Source organism: Dendropsophus ebraccatus, chromosome 1, assembly GCF_027789765.1.
Source record: "Dendropsophus ebraccatus isolate aDenEbr1 chromosome 1, aDenEbr1.pat, whole genome shotgun sequence".
Lineage (NCBI taxonomy): Eukaryota > Metazoa > Chordata > Amphibia > Anura > Hylidae > Dendropsophus > Dendropsophus ebraccatus.
The window spans coordinates 99,232,386-99,255,402 of record NC_091454.1 but is presented as its reverse complement, the minus strand read 5'-3'; positions in this window follow the sequence as shown (position 1 = coordinate 99,255,402).

The window sequence follows — 23,017 nt, the reverse complement described above, 5'->3', positions numbered from 1 at the left end:
GGCCGCGCGATCGCGATGCAATGCAGATAGCAGCCGGTCCTCACCCGGTATGGGGCGGACTCAGCTTGTGAGTCCGCTCCATAGCCCGGGACCACGCTAGGGCGTACGCTTACGTCCTCCTGCGTTAAGTCCCAGGCAGTGAGGGCGTAAATGTACGCCCGTTGTCGTTAAGGGGTTAATGACAGAGCCATTAGTTTTTTCATCTTTAAAAGGCCATAGATCTTGTAGTTTTTCCCCTACAGACCCACAAGAGCCCTTATTTTTTGCGCCGCTAATTTTACTTTGCAATGGCGGACTTAATGGCAGACTTCTTTTTACGCTGTTTGTCCTATGATAAAACTAACATGTTATCTATGTTCCTCAAGTCGGTATGATTAAAACGATATGTAACTTGCATAACTTTTATATTATTTGATGGCTTTTACAAAAATAAGAAAACAAATGCTCCTTAAAATTGCTCTATGACCATGCTTATAACACTTTTATCCTTTGGTCTTTGGAGCTGTGTGAGGTGTAATTTATTGTGACTTGATTAGGGATGGTCCGAACCTGCCAAAGTTCGGGTTCGTATGAACCTGAACGCTTGGCAGCAGATACCCGCTGTCTGCCCGCTCTGTGGAGCGGCCAGATCCAGCGGGAGTAACGCCTGGAAAACTGGGATACAGCCTATGGCACTATTTTGCACTTTGGTGGGTTTTTGCGCTTACGCCATTTCCTGTGCAAGATCAGGAATGGGATCATTTTTATCAGTTTGGCTGATTACGCACGTGGCAATACCAAATATGTTTATTTATTTAAGTTTTATTTATAAAATAGGAAAAGTAGGGTGATTCAGACTTTTATTAAGGGAGAATTTTTTTTTACTAATACATTAGTTAGAAGTCCCCCTAGAGATCAGTGTAATATACTTAATACAGCACCGATCCATTAGATCGGTGCTCTATTGGTCTGATCTTGGACCAATCAATAGAATATTGAACTGGGATCAGCATCATTACGACACTGAGGACTGGGCCAGTAAGCAGAAGGAATACCCCCACTAGACCCCAGGAAAAGGGCCATAGAGGATTTTTAAATGCAGCTGTCATGTAATAGCCACGTTCTCGGGCTGCAGATAGCAGTCGGGATCACGGCAGTTCAGAGCGGGGTTGCGGAGCGGCCCCCCTCTGGACCCCCCTAGTGACAAGATGGCGCAATTATATGTCATCCGTCGGTAAGGGGTTAAAAAAAAAGGATTTAAAGAAATACGGATGCACTACATATGTTCAATCCGTAATTTTTAGCGAATCTTATGGTTGGATAGCAGCAGGATTATGGACTTGAAAAAAATACTGAACATGTGCATAAGGCCTAATTCTCACAAATAATAGGGGTAGGATTATTAGGGTTACTTCTACACTGCTGCTTTCTGAAGCATTGAGGTCATAGTGAAGGTATTTCCAGCTTATGAATCCTTAATCATCTTTTTGTCACAGTAATAAAATGACGCTGCGAAGCTCTTAGGATCATGAAGATTAATGATGAATATTGATATTGTAGTCCTGGGCAGTCAAAACATAAGTGGTGTGTGAACCAACACCTTATCTGTGCAGTGCTTGTGTTTTATTGCTCCTTACTTCAGCACATACAGATTTATGATGACAAATGGTGTTAACTAGCTGATAATGAGCAAATGGCTGAGTGAAATCTCAGTCTCCAAACATTCCATAATTTTAGTGTGTGTCTCTTACATTCTCCATCAGACACAACTTCAGTTTAAACATTTGTAGACTGTATGGCCTTTGTCAAGTTCAGTGCTGTGGGAGAACATATTTGTAGGACAAAGCACTAAAGAGATCGACATGGAGGCCAGTGACTCTGTGAATTATTCACTACTTTGCTGTGGTCTACATGCCAGGTCATCAGTGTTCACAGCAGGAAGAAACGCTTTACTTATTATCAGAATTACTTTGCTCACTGGAAGAAGACTTCTTTTTTGTTCATTGCTCTTTCAGGTTTTAACAAGACATTGCATTCTTGTAATCTTCCCCTAGGCAGCAATACTCTATACAAGTTAGAGATATAACAACAATAGGAAAGCTCTCTTAGCTTACACTGGTGACTTACACTTTTCTTTTTTATATTTCCCCTTTTGGTATATGTGCTTTAAGGTCCAGCAAATCACTTTTAGAAAAAAGCTATTTAACCTGGGGGAGAATTCTGAACAATGTAATTGATAGCATCATAAAGTATAGGATTCCTCAAATAAAATGTATAAATGCACAGTGTAAGCTATTAGATGAGTAACACGAAAAGTTGTTTGGGACACTAATGTGATCAAATATGGTGGGAAAGGAATGGAAAATTCGGTGCCTCTAAAATGTTCAAATATCATTAAAGTGTCACTGTCGTTATAACTTTTTAAAATCTAAATTAACAGTAGATGTGAAATAAAGCAAGTTTGCAATATACATTTATTATTTTGTTGTTGCTGGTATCATGCTATAAAACAAAGCTATACTTACCAGAAATCCAGGTCCAGTCTCCTGAAGGCAGATTTTCTGACTTGAGCTGGTTGAAAAAAAAAACAGACTAAACACTGGAATTCTGGCCAGTACAGAGAGTCACGGCTCAATGTGTCCATCAGTCACTGGGCCTGGGATACACAGGACTTCCTGTTTTCTGACTGTTTCCTGTTTTTTGAGAAAAAAAGAGTCAGAAAACAGGAAGTGCCATGTTTTCCATGATAAGTGAAAAAATAAATACTGAATGTAAATTGCAAACTTGCTTTATATCACATCTACTGTTGATTAAGATTTTGAAAGTTATAACGACAGTGACACTTTAACATTGTAGAAATTATGTCAGTAAAGTCCAATTATTATTAGTTCTCTTATTATTATTTATATCAATGCAAAGATCAACATCAAAATACCAATACTAGTGGGAATAAACCCTTTATAGCACCTTGTATAGCAGATTACTTACAGACGATGTGTAACACCCCAAAAACAATAATAATGCTAAACTGTACTTTATTCACTATGCATTTGGGAATGGAGGCAAGATTTTGACAGGATCAGACCTTTATGAAGGAAACTCTTCATTGTTACCCAGGGATGTAAGTACCACTGTAGCCCCATAGTGGCTGCTATTAGGGCCCACTGCTCGTGAGGTCCTTGGAGTTCTTTTGGGAGTCCTGCGCCATGGTTGTCTGTATGATCCAATGGTCCAATGGCCAATTCCAAACTGCATTTTCATGCTTTGGCATCAGGAGCAGATTAGAGAACCAGTAGCCAGACAGCGGACTGATTTAACTTTAACGCCTACTAGTGTTGTGCCTAAGGTTTGCACAACACCACCAAGTTTGTTTGGTTCACTTTTAAGTAATCTTCCTACTGACATTGTCCATGCTACACTATATTAGTGTCCCTCTTTGTCCATATATGTTGTTCATCTGCCCTACTCTGTGTAATAGGAGCAGTGGCAGCAGACCTTTGCAGGCTTCAACGGGCAACCTGGACGATCTAAGGATCATCCAGCCAGCCCCTCCTGCAGCTCTCCATGCCTCCTCCTGCTCATGTGCGGGTAATAGCACAGAAAGCACAGATAGATATATAAAAGGTTCCATGTGTCTCCTTGCCCTAACAGCTATCTAACAGTGTCAGCAGTTTGGAACATGAATTGTAGCTGACAGATTCTTTTTAATAGTTAGTAATATAAGTAAAATCGTACTTTTCCTTAATTTGAAACAAGATATAAACATGTTTATTTTTCATCATTTTTTATTGACTATGCTGTTCTTTTGTGCCACAAGGAATAATGAATTAACATCTTTTAAAAATATTAGGCGAGAAGTATGCAGCAATGCTAAAACTTAAGGGTGTGTACTGAGTTTTGGACGGACAGTTCAGGAATCTTGGGCTGAGGTGTATAAAGAGGGCAGAGGTGTATAAAGTCTGTTGCAGCAGCCAAGCCATCCAGTATTTCCCCCCCAGACTGCAAATAAATTTTATGAAAGCAGTTTACCAGCGAACCATTTTTTCTTTTATTTGAATTGATAATGAGAGATAAAAAAGCACCAAACTCGAGTGCTTGTTACCTGTGTTACGTATTTGCAGTGCTCGAATGCTTGACAAAAGAGTCACATTGAAAACATATGGTATTTAACCAGGTGCCCCCTGCACGGCAGAGCGAAGGATACCCAGTTAATCTGAAAGTTAGTCTGGCCCCCAGGGTGTTAAGTTGACCCCCTGGGGGCAGACTGTATTCTGTTCGTGGGTGGGGGAGTGGGGAAAGTATGCTTATGGAGTCTGCTCAGCTCATAAATGGCTGCAGTAGTGTCCCGCCTTAGCCGCTGATTAGCTGAGCGGCTTAAGTGAAGAAAGATAGAAGATCGGAGTGGTTAGTATACTTTCCCTTATCACACCCTTACCTCCCATGGGGCTTAAATTGTACGTATCACAATCGGCCCTTCCAGATTAGTGGTAAGATCCTCTGCTAATCTGGAAGGTCAGGTCTCTATGGATACAGAGACGCATTCACATGATAATACATTATCGTCTGATTGTGCCTCTGTATCCATGGAGACCCAATGTTCCAGATTAGCAGAGGACCTCACCGTTGATCTAAAAGGGCAGATCAAGACAGGTACAGCCTTAAAGCTTGTTGAAAGGCTGCTCAGCATCCTTTCAACAAGCTTTTTGTTAACAAGCACCTGAGCAACACACAGTACTCGCTCTAGTATTAAGTACTTTTGAGTAGATCAATACTTGAGCAAATACTGCACTCATTAGACCATGCTTGTGTATCTCTAATAATGACATCATGTATTGATGCACACAAGGGACTTTTTTCAAGCATACATAAACTCAAATCTAGGGGAAAAATCGGGTATGTCAGATTTTGTGCAGATATTTTCGTGCATGCTCCACTATGCTGGGGAAGAAGTCTTTCTGACTTTGTAACATGTTTATATAAGTGTTTTGACACCAAAGTGTGAACCTAAATTTACTCACGAGCAGCACCATTATCGCTGTAATTGGTTTTTGGATGAAGAGCCAACTGTGTATGACTTTCTACTTTTACAACCCTTACAGTGGGGCTTACACTTACAGTGCAGCACTTAAGTGTGAAGTATGAAGTATGAAGCAAAGTATGAAGCAAAGTTTAATTTATTTATTTTCATAAATTTGGTGCATCTTAATCCAGTGCACTTCTCCTTAATGGAGAATTCCAGTAAAAATGATAATTTTCCAGTAGACAGAGGCAGGGAAGAACATAATAAACAATCTCTACTTACCTCACCCACGCCTCAGCAGCACTGCATTACCACTCTGGGACTCCCACCAGGCTCCTGGATCTCCCTCACCACCAACATCACATCTCGGCTTATGGACTGCCTGCTCAGCCAGTTGGTGACTATGGCGGGACACTGCTGCTGCAGTCATTGATGAGAGGGCTGAGAGGGCAATCCATTAGCCGGGTTAGGTATTTCCCCCGAGTCAAAGTGGCATTGGAACTCTGGGAGCCAGTGATGCAGCACTTTAGGGGTACGGGAAGAGGTAAGTAGCACTTGTTTATCATGTTCCCCCCTGCCTGCTGGCAAATTATCATTTTTGCTGGAATGTAGCATAAAAAATAACTCATTGATTAAATTAAGTTTTATGCTATACATATTTTTAAAGAATATTAATTCTCACCACTAGGTCTAAACCTAAGCTTAGACTTCCTATTCTGTCTGTGGTGATAAGAGGAGGCAGCTATAAAGTGATCTGTACAGCATTACAGAGACAGGTGACACCAGTAGATAGATAGCAGTAGTTCAGAGTATGCCCAGTAATGTTTCAAATTAATTTTGCCTATTGTTGTCTATGTGGCTTGCTGTAAAGCATATCACTAAATGCTGTTGAAAAAAGTGAAGGCAAGATGGCAGCCTATAGCAATTTAAAAATAATAAAAAAAAAAAAGTAAAATGGCAATCAGATTATAAATAGAGATGAGCGAACCTTGAGCATGCTCGAGTCCATCCGAACCCAAGCTTTCGGCATTTGATTAGCGGTGGCTGCTGAAGTTGGATAAAGCCCTAAGGCTATGTGGAAAACATGGATATAGTCATTGGCTGTATCCATGTTTTCCAGACAACCTTAGAGTTTTATCGAACTTCAGCAGCCTCCGCTAATCAAATTCCGATCGTTCGGGTTCGGATGGACTCGAACCCGAACCTGGCTCGCTCATCTCTAATTATAAACAAATTAGAAAAAAAAACTTGTTTTAGCATCTGACTTGAAGCAACATATAGCCAATTAAATCAAAGTTACAAAGTACCATATACAGATGTAAATGTCATTAAACATATTGCGGTGGTGCGACATCATGGAACCGTGACGCACTAGCCCTTGCACTCAATTGGCTCCGCTTCTTACTACCCTGGCATAATATAGATACACTGAACGGTATTGAATTGTCGCCCACTACAGTACAGTGCAAAGCTCTAGAAATGGCATGTGTGGCAATAGATGGGAATCCCTACCCCTGCTCCTGCTAATATAGCACGACAAAGAAAAAACATATCATTAAGTATGTAAAAAGTATTTTGAACAATAAATATTTTGATCAATAATATAGAGTTCACATAATCATCCATAAATACTACAGGATTGATATTGTACAGAAAACTTAGGGTTCATCTGTATTGATTTTGGGCACTATAAGAACTATATCTTCTCTGCTAGATCTTCTTTAAACTAAATAAATTGCCTAATGAATTAATTTTCACCTGTCCCGCCCTTTAAAAAAATATTTTTATCGGCTTGCCAGGGTATACCCTGTTATGCAACCTCAGGATGTTTTTTTTTTTTTTTTTTTTTTTGGGGGGGGGGGGGGGGGGGGTCATATGGCTGTTTATGACTGATTTAAGGGGGTATTTTTTCTTTTCTTTTGGAAAGGCCCTAAACAATTAAAGGTAACCAACAGTCACTCATCTGACCCATTCTATGGTGATCCTCCATTCAGGCACCCAACAGTGGCTCCCATTACTGAGCCAGGAGTATGGCCTGTAGTCTCTGACACTGGTGATTGGCATTGACAATCATATGGCGTCTGATCCAGAAAGAAGACTGGGGTAGGATGGAAGAAGTAATTACTGATGGCTTGTACTTTTTAATTGTTAAGGGCTCTGTTTAAACCCTTTATGCTGGCTATGCAGAAATGTCAGTGTTTAGTTTTTCTTTAACTACTCCTTCAGTATTTTGATTCCTTTAAGTGTGGAGACTGAGAAAATTAAAACAATATTGTTGGCATTTATGGTCTGAGAACTGAAACTTCTAAATAGAGCTGCAGACGTTAGTATGAAATATATACTTGGTGTCAGCGGTTTACTTCGACTGATCTATTTTCAACTTTTTAAGTCCCTAAAAGGACCTTTTAGCTTCACTGGAAAGAAAATATTACATTGTTACAGAAAAACTTTCCTAGTAAAACATTTGCATTTAAGTAGATGTGTTCTTTCATATTTGCATACAACAGGCTAGCATCTTCTATTGTTACAGAGACTGCAGTAAAGCTAACACAAAACATAACAAGACATGACCAAAGCTAAAGGGGAATTTTGGTTTCAGCAAGTAAGGCATTTTTATTATATATTGAAATATTCAGCGACTTTCTAATATACCGTACTCTGTGTATCATTTACTTAATTTTAGTCATAATCTCTGTCTGCACTCTCTGAATATAAAGTATAATTATTTCTTACTAGAGGAAAAAAAAACCATCTACATTGCTGCATAGCTTATTACAGTACTGATGTCTTGGAACGAGCTGTGTTCTTGTGTCCTAAGATGAGTACTAGAGATGAGTGAACCAAACTTCTCGAACCGAGATTTGTTATGAACTTTGTAAAAAGACAGTGAAAAGGGAGAAGCAGGGAGAAAAAAGGAGAGGCAGAAGACAAAGAGAGAGGCAGGGAGAGGTAGAGTTAAAGTTTATTAGGTATAAGGGTATGTGTACACTGAGTAATTTTGACAGAAACTCTGTTGCGGAATTCTCAGCTCGTGCCCGCTTGCGGACTGCAGCGGGCACACGCGTCTCGGCCCGTGTCACAGACTCCATTCTATGCACGAGCGGATTCTTTCATCTGTCCAAAGAATGATCAAGTTCATTCTTTAGACGGATGAAAGAATCCTCCTGTGCATAGAATAGAGTCTATGACACGGGCGGAGACACGTGCACCCGCCTCGGTCTGGGAGTGGGCGTGAGCTGAGAATTCCGCAAAGGAGTTTCCGTCAAAATTTCTCATTGTGCACATACCCTAAGCGAGAGTCAGAGGAAAGTGTGAGGAAAGTAGCAGTGGAATCTGTTTAGCTAGAAAATAGCTGCAGTCACTTTGTGTACTAGTACACAGAGTCCACCACTGTCTGCAGATCTCCTGGGTGATTTTAACCCTTTAAATCACCTCTTAGGTTACATCCTCTGTCCTTTAATAAAACCACGTTTGGCAGCATAATACCCATGATCGTACGTCAGTGATCCACTGCTGTTGGTTTATTTAATCCTTTCAATTACCTGTCTAGTTACTCTAGTTACACTAGTAAAAGTACGGCCATTGTTGCCATTGGCAACAACGGCCGTACTTTGTACTGGTGAACAATACCTATTGTTCTGAGGGATCCCGGCCGGAGTGTATACACATCGTATACGCTCCGGCCGGGATCCTGCACTGGGCCGCAAATAACCGACATGTCAGTTTTCTGTAGGAAACTCTGTCAGTTCACACAATGAAGCGAGCGGCTCCGGCCGCTCGCTTCACTGTGTGCTATGGGAAGCTCTGATGCGGGTGCACGCTGATGCGCCCGCATCAGAGCTCTGCAGCCGAACGGCCGGTCTCAATACGTTGTGTGAACATAGCCTTAGTCCCTTATTAAAACCATGTCTTTCAGCATAATAACTGTGATTGTATGTCAGTGACCCACCACTGCCAGTTTATTTAACCCTGTCAATCACCTGTTAGGTTATATCTTCAGTCCTTTAGTAAAAACATGTATGGCAGTATAATGACTGTCATTATACATCAATGATACAACAATATCCTACTGCTTCCACCATAAGCTGGATGTTTTAGGCCCTAATGGGTCGACAAAAGTGCTGCTACTACTTTCGCTTTATGAACCTCAAAAAGAATTATCACAGAATGAAAAAGCTTTATTAATTAAGAACATACATGAAAACAACCATAGGCAAGAAACAATGAATTGTGACTGGAAAAACGTTAAAAAACCACAATGACAACGAACATGAAAGTAGGGGGAAATGCAGGTGGACTACATAGGGTGTAAAAGCTGTCATAATACTAGCTGTATTCTGTCTATTCTGGGTATAAACACACACATATAAACTGGTATAACAATAAATATAAAGTTTTACTATCAATAGAGGTATATTACCAATGTACAAATGAAGTGTGATGTCCACCGGCGGCCCCCACCCCGACGCACGTTTCGGCTATCCGCCTTCTTCAAAGGGGTACTACATCACTAAAGGGCCCAGCTATAAATACCCATACTCTGAAAGAGTGACCAATCCCATAAGTTCTAAGCAGCTGACATTGCTGATTACCAGGAGGTGAGGACGCCACACGGCGATTGTACCGCCACAATCGCCGTGTGCCGTCCTGACCTCCTGGTAATCAGCAATGTCAGCTGGGTATTTATAGCTGGGCCCTTCAGTGATGTAGTACCCCTTTGAAGAAGGCAGATAGCCGAAATGTGCGTCGGGGTGGGGGCCGCCGGTGGACATCACACTTCATTTGTACATTGGTAATATACCTCTATTGATAGTAGCACTTTATATTTATTGTTATACCAGTTTATATGTGTATGTTTATACCCAGAATAGACAGAATACACCTAGTATTGTGACAGCTTTTACACCCTATGTAGTCCACCTGCATTTCCCCCTACTTTCATGTTCGTTGTCGTTTTTTAACGTTTTTCCAGTCACAATTCATTGTTTCTTGCCTTTTGTTGTTTTCATGTATGTTCTTAATTAATAAAGCTTTTTCATTCTGTGATAACTCTTTTTGAGGTTCAGTTTTCTTTCTTTCGGTTGGTAAGTATACGACTAGAACCCTATACTCGCATTGTATACTTAATATCTAGTCCCCCATCTATTGCACAAGACAATGAATGTCATAGACTGAAGGAGATTTGTCCAATTTAATCTTGGCATACTTTCGCTTTATGACCTAGACACTGTGGGGTCTCTCACACTATGACTAATGCGGCTAAAGCTCGTACAAGACAAGTAAGGACTAAACGCCTGTTTCTCTTTGGCCCTGTGAGGTCACTGAGACTGCTGTTACTAATGCTTACTGTCTCCGGCAGTAATACCCAGTAAGTGTTTGTTCACACTGTTATTAAAAACCATGCTTTTTTGGCGCCCTTTTTGATACATGTTTCGTTGTGGATTTGCAGCAAAAGTGTTTTCTATTGCCTGAAATGCTCCTAACAAGTTGAATGTGCCTTTATATTAAGTACAGCTTCAAAAGTTGCACTGTGGATGCTTCTCCCATTAAATGAAAAGAAAATCTTTAAAAGTGGTTTTCGCAGAAAGAGAGTAGCAAAGTAGCCATTTTGCGAGCTTTGCAAATTTTCAGTCAAACTTGATAATATTCTCAAATCAGATCTTAACGAATTTCATTAAAACAGCCAAACCTAAAGTAAAAATAACAATATTAATTTTTATTTATATAGCGCCAACAGATTTCGCAGCACTTTACAATTCTAAAGTAGCTACAATACTGGGACTATTATAGAAGGGTGAATTTGTTAAAACATGTTGTTGTAAAAGTGTCAGAAATTGGAAAATCACAATTTAAAAAAGTCAATCAGCCAGTCACTCACCCAGTTTCAGCCAATTTCTCTCCTCTGTATCTCCCTATATTGCTCTGTTAGTCTCTTCCTGCTCTGCTCTAACTGCCTGCTGCCATCCTGCTCTCTCCTCCACACACAGCTAACTGTCACCCCCTTAAACGAACCCCTTATATAGAGGGGAGGTGCTGACATCACAGAGGGGCCTGCAGCTGATTGGATGGGCACTAGCGATTATGGTTAATCCCTTTCTCCCGCCCAGTGATGCTCCAGGCAGCATGTACGGCTGCCATTTTGGTTTTTCTTTGTGAATTTCCTTAACAAATCAGTGGCAAATTGACAGCGCGATTTACAGCGAATGTTGATTCACCAGATTTGTTTTGTTCATCTCTAGTCCCACTATTGTAGCTGCAATCAGTTGTTTTAGTGCAGTTTGTTTAAGGTTTGGGTTGGATGAACCCGAACTTCCCTCCAAAGTTTGGCGAACCTGCTAAAACTTGACAAGGTTGCTCATCTCGTCCTTCTCTACATTTAATTGTAAGATTTCTAGGTAAATATATGTGCATGTTACCTATATTACTTCCAGCCATACCTGATCCAGTACAATAGTATATTGAATAAAAAGTTATAGTATAAAACATGGTCCAAACATAAGAACTAAGGCAGTGATTGGATGATATCCAAGCATGGGAACTGAAAGGGTCCCAGTGGGACACTGCATAATCTTAAAGGGGTTGGCCACTTTATAGTAAAATTGCTCATTGTACAGTATGAGTAAGTATAGTACTTATTGTACTTACTGACAGCAGCTCCCTGTGTACCTCATAGAGCTAAAATCAGACTCCCCTCCCCAAACAATATAATTATCCAAAAAAATTCAAATAAATAACAATTGCTATGTAAGTGCTAGAAGTGCCAGAGATTTGTAATTTACTTCTATTAAATAATCACAAGTCTTCATTACTTATCAGCTGCTGTATGTCCTACAGGAGGTGTTGTCAGGAGAGCAGGAGAAGTTTTCTATGGGGATTTTCTACTGCTCTGGACAGTTCCTAGTATAAACAGAGGAGGCAGCAGAGAGCAGTGGAGAGAATATATCAATATACTACTTCCTCTAGGACATACAGCAGCTGATAAGTCCTGGAAGACTCAAGATTTTTAATAGAAGTACATTACAAACTTCTGGCACTTTCTAGCACCAGTTGATTTGAAAAACAAAAAAAGGTTAACAACCTCTTTAATGATTACAGAGTAAAAAAAATGTCGCTGTCCTGCTACTACGGTCAGTAGGGAAGCAAGTTTGTAGTTTGCAACTATAGGTCTTCAGCTACTACAGTTACATTTTGTGTAAAAAAAGACTATTTGCAAAAATGCTTTTTTTTTTTAGATTCAGTAAGGGCAACATATTGTTGTAAAACGTACATAGCCTTTAAGAAAAGCCAGAAAAACTGGACCTTTATTAAGTCCTTTAACACAAAATTTTATGTCTGGCTCCAGTAGTCAACAAAGGGACCCCCAATTTCTCATATTTCCCCTCACTACACAAAAAAGTCTACATTTGCATCAATCACACAGAACTAAGAACCAGTTCTGTCATCACATAGGAGGTGCACTACCATATTAGCGCTTATCTTCTAAAAGTCACCTCTATTGTTCGCATAGATGAGACATATTTATGTTTTGATGGTTAGGGCAATTAATCAGTGTAGATGACTGCAGATGTTCCACAATGCCATCCTTTGTTTGGCAGCCAAGCTATCAGCTGCATGGTTTTCTTTGTCCTAATATTTGTCCTGCTATAGTGCCAACTTATTTGCTCATTTGTCACCACCAGTCTTGTCATTTGAATATTGCCACTCCCTGGGATACAGGACATCAGCAATTATGCTATCCTTCTTGTAGACGTTTCTACCTTATTGTGTTAGACCATATGTTCTCTAAGGAATCTGTAAATTACCTTTATAATGCAAATATATTGTGGCGTGGCATAATATTACTTAACCCCTATGGTGGTGCAGATGTTTATGACCTAGCATCTATTGTATTTTTGGGTCACTTTAAGGAAAACATTTTAGAATTGAATAAATATTTAATAGTACACTGCTCTCTTTAGTGCCATGACAAAAATAATACCTAAAATAGTATTTCAAAGGAGAAAATTGACTTTAACAAAGTATATCATATATCATTCATGTAGCATTAATGGAAATAGCATTAAGTAGTGCATACAGATAAATAATGTTACCTAAAACATAGAGACAGATGTGAGACACACAGTATAGAATCCTACATACACATATTGCAGCAGAAACTACAGAGGTAATACAGTTCCAACATAATAATACATATACATATAGTAATCACAGTCTATTGAGGTCTCTCAATAAACTGCTTGGGTTGCATTAAACAAATTGCTAAAGAAAAGTTAAATTTGGTAATAAGTCAACATGCAGTAGCATAAAACACAAAATACAAATATGTTTTCTTCTGAGATAAGTGATGACGATGGTCAGAAGAACATAGTAGAAAAGTTTAGGTCATGTTAAGTAAACAATTGGAATAGTCTATGTAAAACGCCTAAGGCGGTGGAGAAAGCGCCATACTAAGAAGGGGCAAGGAAGACAAGAGACAAATTAGTAGAACTGGCCAAAAGTCAAGATCTATCACTCTAGAAGGCCCCTTTGCAGGAAACTTCAGCCTCCTGGACAGCTATTTTGCCCTGAGGCAAACACATGAAAATCTACCTTGGCTGTAGTATGTAAACACAACTATTTACTAGTCTGGAGACAAACGACTACTGAAACAGGAGATATAGAAATAAAATGATAGATTAACCTTAAAATACCAGTTCAGGAACAAATTCATTCTACAAGGAAAACAATATATTTGACCTTAGAAAGCAAATGTATGAAATACTCTTCTATATTTGCTTTTATAAATATGAAACTTCATGTATTTAATAAAAATCAACTTTACAAAAACTTCAACATAGTATAAAGGATCATATTCATGACAGACACGGTTTGTATGCAAGTTGTAGATTGTTGTTACAAAGGATAACAATCAATGTCACATGGACCATGTAGTTGCTGTACAAAGTTTCCAAAGCAAATATTTACTAAGCAATTATCCAGTACATTCATCACTTTGCTAAGTATGTGAATGGCGCACTTATTAAAGATGCCCCGTAAATTATACTTTTAGTTTTCTTTTTGGGGTCTTTTGGAAATATCTTGTATATTTACCAATAAGAAGTAATTGATAATTTTTTTTCTTGTTCCTGTTATCAAAATCTTGTGGTGGCATGTAAATAATGAAGCTGTCACATGATGCCATATTTGAAGACATGTCAGCCACAGACACATTGAATTAAACTGCCATAGGCTATGTTACCACTTTGGGAACACAGTGGGGAAAGGCAGATGTCTTTTAATATGGATGGCTGCTAATAATGATATGATCATTATTACTAGCCATCTATGTTATGAGGTGGCCGCCTATCCCTGCTATGTTCCTGATGTGCGAACATAGCCTTAGTCTGCAAATGTCCCTATTTTAACACAGTGGTCAGTTTTCGATCATTTGGCACATCTTGATGATATGTTCACAGCAGGGCCGGATTAAGGTTGGTGGAGGCCCCGGGCGACAATTTTGTTGGAGGCTGCCCCCCCCCCCAAAAAAAATAACAATATCACGATCTATATAGATGTCAGCTTACTGTAGGCGACTTAACACAGATCCCTCCTCGCTCCTGGCTCAGCATCCTCCTCTGTTGTGCACGTGATGGTCACTAGAGGCTGCAGTGCAGAGGAAGATGCACAGCCCTAGAGACAGGTGCAGGAAGGGGTGAGTATCAGGGTGTGTTCTCACATTGTGTTTGTGTTAATAACGCAATGTGAGAACCCAGCACTTTCTGTGTGCTCTTAGCCACTGTGTTAGTGCCATTATACACAGCCTGATATCCTGGGTAAGCAGCGCCATTCTGCTAGATTGGCGCTCACTTACAGAGCATATGATAAGGCTGGATCAGCCATCAGTCGCACATCACTTTTTGACGTAGCGATGCATGGCTGGTGGCCAATGATTTTTGCTAGCGAGAAGCAGTGATGGTATTATGGCTTAGAGCAATATAGCCTAACTTTTTTTTTTTTTTATAAACTCTAGGCACCCCTACCAAATAATGTTCTAGAAAATACAAAAGAAATGTCATCCAGTGACTTACAAGTGATGTCTTCTTTGATCTGAGGCGTCACTTTCCGTTTCCGTTTGACCTGCCAGACAAACACCTTAGGCTCCGCACTTTTACAACAACTTCCTTCCCTTTTTCCAACCCATAAGGTCCCAAACAGTATTAATTCCACTTTTTGGTGTGATTTCCAGTAAAGTGAGTAGGTATGTGGGTTGCCCCCTGTATGTCCCTTGCTGTGCCCCAAATAGTTTTAAAGTCCCTATGTCCCCATATAGTAATAATGTCCCCTGCTATGTCCACATATATAAATAATGGTTCTGCTGTACAACCCATATAGTAATAATGCCTCCTGCTGTGTCCCCATATAGTACTATTGCTCCCTGCTGTGCCTCCATATAGTAATAATGTCCCCTGCTGTGCCCTCCATATAGTAATGTCCCCTGCTGTGCCCCCATATAGTAATAATGCCCCTGGTGGCTGTAGTCAACCCCTAGTGGTGTCCTGGTAGCTGTAATTGCCCTCCCCCATCCCCAGTGGTGTCTTGGTAGCTGTAGTTCTCCGCGTATTCTCCGTATTTAGAATTTATGCTGCCCTAGGCACTTTGCATGCTGAGGTGAACCCCCCCCCCAGGCACCCCATCGTGGTGTATGCATGGTGTGTACCCCGTCACGGCTGGCACCCCAGCACCGAATACTCAGCACCCAGTACTACTGAGCGGCATCCCCCGGCTCTCAGTAGTGCTGGGTACTGGGGTGCCGCTCTGCTTGATGCCCGCTCTTCTCATCAAACAGACGTGAAGGAGGTCGGGGACGTCTTAGTTTGGGGTCCGCTTCTGTCCAGTATCGGACTGGGGTACCTGGGGCCCACCAGAGGAAATGATCCTTGGTGCCCACCAATATAGAACCAGTGAGACACGACAGGCCGCTGCTTTCCTGGATTCATCTGTATCTGTGACAAATCCTTCCTTAAAAACATTTTCAGTCAAAGTGAAACTCTCAGAACACCCTCCATTTATTCAGCTCTTAGGGTATGCTGGGAGTTGTAGTTTCTGAGAGGACAACCCTTTAATAAATCACTGTATGCAGAGTCTCCTGGTGGCTGCAATCTGTGGGTGACAACCATCAGCCCTGAAGGTCCAGCAATACATCTGTCCACACTGTCCTACAACTCCCAGCATATCCTGGGGGCTGCAAACTGTCAGTACATGCTGGGAGTTTTAGTGCCTGCAGCTGTTGTAGTTGGGTCCTATACACTGGATGCTTAGTGGGCGATCAGAATACATATATCTGTGGGGGCTCAGTGTAGGGAAGTGACCCCAGAACATCACTAAAAGGGGATAGGGGGAGTTGTTATTAGTGATGTTCTTGGGTCACTTCCCTGCACTGAGCCCCCACAGATCTATGTATTCTTATATGCCACAAAGCATCCAGTGTATAATGCACCTAGGACCCAACTACAACAGCTGCAGGCACTACAACTCCCAGCATGTACTGACAGTCTGCAGCCCTCAGGATATGCTGGGAGTTGTAGTGCCTGCAGCTCTTGTAGTTGGGTCCTAGGTGCATTATACACTGGAGGCTTTGTAAGGAATCAGAATACAGAGATCTGTGGGGGATCAGTGCAGGAACGTGACCCCAGAACAGCACTAATAGGGGATAGAACAAAAACATCTCCCCCTATCCCCTATTAGTGATGTTCTGGGGTCACTTCCCTGCACTGAGCCCCCACAAATCTATGTATTCTTATATACCACAAAGCATCCAGTGTATAATGCACCTAGGACCTAACTACAACAGCTGCAGGCACTACAACTACCAGCATGTACTGACAGTCTGCAGCCCTCAGGATATGTTGGGAGTTGTAGTGCCTGCAGCTGTTGTAGTTGGATTCTAGTTTAAAAGTTTGCGCTAGTGTACTGTAGTGACCGCGGGGCTGTGTCAGTACACTACCGCAAACCATACACTGACCTATTTAGACCCAAATGGTACACAGGCTCTGCACACTATAGAAGTGATTACAGTGCAGTTACTAATGACTCACGGGTGACGTCTTCTCCGATTGCTGTCGCTCACTCTTTGCTTTCCTCTCCATCTGGCGCAGCCATCATGAAGACTTCTCCGAACACAACTCAACGGCAGAGGGGCGGGCTGGCTGGCAGGGAGAGAAGCTGGGGGGGGGCAGGGAGAGAAGCTGATGGGAGCAGGGGGATCGGCAGAGGGGAGGGCTGGCTGGCAGGGAGAGAAGCTGGGGGGCAGGGGGATCGGCCGAGGGGTGGGCTGGCAGGGAGAGAAGCTGGGGGGCAGGGGGATCGGCCGAGGGGCGGGCTGGCAGGGAGAAAAGCTGGGGGGGCAGGGGGATCGGCAGAGGGGTGGACTGGCTGGCAGGGAGAGAAGCTGGGGGGCAGGGAGAGAAGCTGGGGGGCAGGGAGAGAAGCTGGGGGGTGGGCTGGCAGGGAGAGAAGCTGGGGAGCAGGGAGAGAAGGTGGGGGGCAGGGGGATTGGCCGAGGGGTGGGCTGGCAGGGAGAGAAGCTGGGGGGCAGGGAGAGAAGCTGGGGGGGCAGGGGGATCAGCAGAGGGGCGGGCTGGCTGGCAGGGAGAGAAGCTGGGGAGCAGGGAGAGAAGGTGGGGGGGCAGGGGGATCAGCAGAGGGGAAGGCTGGCTGGCAGGGAGAGAAGCTGGGGAGCAGGGAGAGAAGGTGGGGGGGCAGGGGGATCAGCAGAGGGGCAGGCCGGCTGGCAGGGAGAGAAGGTGGGGGGCAGGGGGATTGGCCGAGGGGTGGGCTGGCAGGGAGAGAAGCTGGGGGGCAGGGAGAGAAGCTGGGGGGGCAGGGGGATCAGCAGAGGGGCGGGCTGGCTGGCAGGGAGAGAAGCTGGGGAGCAGGGAGAGAAGGTGGGGGGGCAGGGGGATCAGCAGAGGGGCAGGCTGGCTGGCAGGGAGAGAAGCTGGGGAGCAGGGAGAGAAGGTGGGGGGGCAGGGGGATCAGCAGAGGGGCAGGCCCGCTGGCAGGGAGAGAAGCTGGGGAGCAGGGAGAGAAGGTGGGGGGGCAGGGGGATCAGCAGAGGGGCAGGCTGGCTGGCAGGGAGAGAAGCTGTGGAGCAGGGAGAGAAGGTGGGGGGCAGGGGGATTGGCCGAGGGGTGGGCTGGCAGGGAGAGAAGCTGGGGGGCAGGGGGATCGACCGAGGGGCTGGAGGGGCGGGCTGGCAGGGAGAGAAGCTGGGGGAGCAGGAAGAGAAGCTGGGGGACAGGGGGATCAGCCGAGGGGTTGGAGGGGCAGGCTGGTCAGGCTCCGGATCCCCCCACCCCCGTTTACTTGCCGGCCAGGTGAGCTTCCAGCAGACAGCCTGTTACACACAGGCACGGAAGCTCATCGCAGCAGCCCGCGGTGGCCGAACTTCCTGCTCGGCGCGATGACGTCACTGTGCGCCGCTGCCGAACAGGAAGTCCGGGCACTGCGGGCTGCTGCGGTGAGCTTCCGTGCCTGTGTGCAACAGGCTGTCTGCTGGAAGCTCACCTGGCCCCGAAGGTGACACCGCTAACCCCCCCAACCCCCCCCCCCCCCGGGCGCAGACATTACCGGTGGGGGGCGGCAGAGGGGGGTTGAAGAAAAAAAAAGGAACAACCTGAACCCGGAACCCTGCTTCCGGGTTCGGGTTGGTGGGGGCCCCTTTGTGGTGGGGGCCCCGGGGCACGTGCCCCTTGTGCCCACTCTTTAATCCGGCCCTGGTTCACAGACAGTAAAATAAAAGCAAAATAATTATAAGATGCAGATGTATTTTGAATTTAATATTGTGTTAGAAATAAGAAAAAAATACTTTAAGACTATGAATGCCTTGCAGGAAATGTTGTTTTCGTTTCAGTCTGGCACAGTGCTCTCTGCTGACATCTCTGTCCAAGACAGGAACTGTCCAGAGCAGGAGAGATTTTCTACGGGGATTTGCTGCTGCTCTGGACAGTTCCTGTCTTGGCCAGAGATGTCAGCAGAGAGCACTGTCAGTCTGAAAAGGAAACAACATTTCCTGCAGGACATACAGAAACTGACATGTATGGGAAGACTTGAGATTTTTAAATAGAAGTAAATTACAAATCTATATAACTTTCTGACACTGGTTGATTTGAAAGAAAAAGATTTTTGCTGGATAACCACTTTAATCCATGAAACCCCCTTTGATGAGACACAAATACCTGTCTATATGCTCAACACTGACTTTGTGAGAACCACCAAAAATAAGCAAACTTTATAGTGCTTATACTCTTATATTGGAGAGTGGTACACATGGTGTCATTATGGCTCATGATTTTGTGAACTCTGTTTTACACATTTTGTAACTTTGCCGCAATATTAACCATTTGAAAAAAAAAAAAAAAAACTAAATGAGCCTCTACTGAGGTACATTAAATCTGTCTTTATAAACCATTAGCATGGATAATTCCCTAATGAAGATTTTTGGTTTATAAAGACATTCCAGGAATCCAAGAGATTGGTGAAATCCTGCAGACGTGAGAGCTGACACTTGATTTATTTTGACCCTTTTATCATGTTCTTGTCTCCTTACATCGTCCTGTGTCTGTGTATGGAGCCACGCAATACTATTTGCACAACCTGTTACCACCACATGGAGATTAGCTGCCAGAGTAAAAGGCTTTTCAAACAAGTTGGCAGCAAAAGAGATTTCACAATCTATGAGATCTAAAGTGTCCTTGTCACCTTAAAAATGTTGACATGTCACACAAACTTTTGATCAGCCAGGGTCTGAGTGTTCAGACCCCCACTAATCATTAGAGCTTGGAGAAGAATGTGGCTAAGCTCTTCTCTCCTTTTTTAGGATATAGGCATTATATAGACTTAAGGCCCTATTCCTTGGAACGATTATTGGCCATATTCAGCCGATATTGACCGTTACGGCCGATAATCGTCCCGTGGAATAGAAGGCAACGATCAGCCAATATCGTTCATGTCGGCTGATCGTTGCAGTCGTTTGTCTTCCAAGCATGTTGAAAAACAAACGACTGTGATAGCAGCAATCTGGAACATGAGCTGTGGTAGCAGACCACGGCCGTCCTCTATGTGCTGCCCGGACGATCTAGCGATCACCCGGGCAGCCGCCCCACAGCTCTCCGCGGCCCCTCCCGCACTCACCCGCTCGCTGCCTTGGCGTGTAATAGTGGTGGCAGCGAGCGGGAGACTAGGAGCAAACAAGCCCTGACATCGCTTGTTTGCTTCTCACAGTCTGCCCGTGGAATAGGGGCTTTAAGGCCCTTTTACACCAAAAGATGTCTGACAGATTGTCTTACAGATTTTTTCAGCTAAAACCAGGAATGGATTTGAAAAAATTTGAAAAACGACCTCTTTTCTGTTTATAGTCCGTTCCTGACTTTGGCTGAAAAATCTGTCAGATAATCTGTCAGGCATCTCTTGGTGTAATAGGGCCCTTACAATAAAGCCTGTTTCCTGTAGCCATATGGAGAGCTATACCACTATACCTAATGTTCGGTGGGAGTCTAAATACCCAGACCCTGACTATGTGAAACCTTTGATATGTCTGTGTGACATGTCTGGCAAAGTTTTAAAGTGACTGAAATCACCTAAGGGTGCCTTCACACCTACAGGATCCACAGCGGATCTCACTTCTGCGGATTCGAAGTGAGAACCGCTGAGGATCCGGTATCAATTCCCCCCTATGATAGCACATATTCGCAGCGGGATTGACATCCCTCTGTGAACATGTGCTTTAACTCCCTGGTGCCCGCAGCCCCGCCGCCGCATCCCCGACGCATCCCCCCATCCCGGCCACATCCCCCCATCAGAAGAAGTACATAAATTACAAACAGAGTGGTCATGTGACTGGGCCTGAGAACAGATGCTAGAAATAAATAATGAAAGTGAATATAGAACACCCAAAGAAGTCAATGCAATGCTAGCTCATTAAAAAAAACTCCTGGAAACCCCTTTAGATTGATCTAATATTTTTTGTACAGTATTGAGTTGTTACTGAATGTTTTGTTTGGTGACAAAACTTTTTGTAGAATGCCAACTTGACATATATTGTACAGCACTTAGAATAAGAGACTGGGCATTTCCCTTCCTGTTAATGTTCTTAATATCACTGGAACCAAAATTCTTAGTAAAGCAGAACATAAAGAACGGAACATAACATCTCTTAGACAATGGGCTTATTTTCTTTAGAAAGGACATCTATAAAAGATGAAGTAAATAAATGATGATACAATGAATATTTTATGAGACTGTTGCTGTTTATATGGCTGAATGATGTAAATATCATGACATGGAGTGCTGTACACCTCAGCAGGGAACATTTGCACTTTATATTAAACTATACTTCATGTGATGAGAAATACAGATCTGAATGTGTTCCCTTCATGCTATTTGTACAGTGTCCAGCACTGGGAGTTATAACAGGAATATCTGCTTTTCTCCTTAGGAATAACTTGGCAAATTTTAAAGATGAAAGCGGATAATAACAGTCTTATGAAATATCAAGGTTTTCATTTCTACATGATATAACACAACATTTTAATGTAGTTCAATGTTTTTTTTAAACACCAAGTATAGACAGTATAGAAATTCTCCTAGGAAATATCATATGTTGTAGTAATTCATCATTAAGAGCCTGGTGTGCTCTCTATAGGTGCAAGTCAAATACTGTTAATCTCACTCACGCAGTCCTTTGTAGATTCCTAGTAGCTTTTCATCATTGAACGTCTTAGTGGAAAGAAAGTCTTGGCTTATGCAATGCATTTGAAAGGTGTTGAAAGCTTATATTACACACTAAGAATTGTTTTCTTTTGCAAAGCATTCTTTTGAAACAAAATCTTTAAGACAGTAAAAGTTGACTTTTAAAAGGGAAATTCTCATCCAGACTTCAGGCATATTGAATCAAGCTGCCAAGGCAGATTGAAATAGATCCAGGAAAACTTGGTTTTGATGATTACTAGAAATACAAATATTATACAATATATAATACGTATAGAGCCTGCCTTAGTTTAGATAGCCCCTGTGCAGGATTATTTTGGCGCCCTCTCCTCACCCCCTGTTTTGTCATATAGGAAGGAAAATTAATCCCAGACAGTAGTGTCAAGTGATCATACCCTCCCCCAGGTATCATATTTCTCTTATCCCATAGGTATTATCACCCACTCCCCCAGGTATAACTTCCCCCTCCAGGAAGCATCCCTTTCCTTTCTCAGAAATCAACTTTCTCTTCTCTATAGAAAACAGCCTTATGTAACCCGAAGTTAAGTATGGATCAAGGATTAAGATTTAGGGGAGTGGAGAAGGAATTAAAAAAATACTGCATGTAAAACTTTTACTGGTTCTGGCCATACTTCTAGCACATGTTAAGTATGTGGAATTGCTTAACACATATGGTCCCTAAAAATAATAATTGCAAACATAAAAGATTAAGGAAAATAAGCACAAAATATTACAGATAATAAAGGAAGTCCCACGAAATTGAAAACCAGCAAGCAGACAGGGGGGTGCAAGAAAATGATAAACAAGTAAACGTACCAGTCCTTGTGCCGGTGCTCCGCTCCTGGGTCCAGCTGACATCCTCAGCTGGAAACCAAGCATGTTACATACCCGGCTCTTACAGCTGCAACATCACGGCCTAGCTGAGTGACTGATGTTACAACTAAAAGAGCTGCAGGAAGATAGGTAAGTATACTTTGTTTATTATTTTCCCGCACCCCCTACCTATCTGCCTTTTTTCAATTTTGTGAGACATCTCTTTTAATGAAGGATTTTTGGAGCATTTATTTGTTTATTTTTCATCTGCAAAATGGGCATTTTAGGGGTGCAAAAATACACTGTGTGAACATAGCCTAAGCAAAACTACAGGGACCAACAGGTCTAGAAGATCTGCCATGTTGGAACTAATATAGGTATCTTCTCACATGTTGCAAAGCAAAGGCACCATCAAAGCTATTGTTTAGAGCCTCTGATGGCTCATGCAAGCTCATGTTC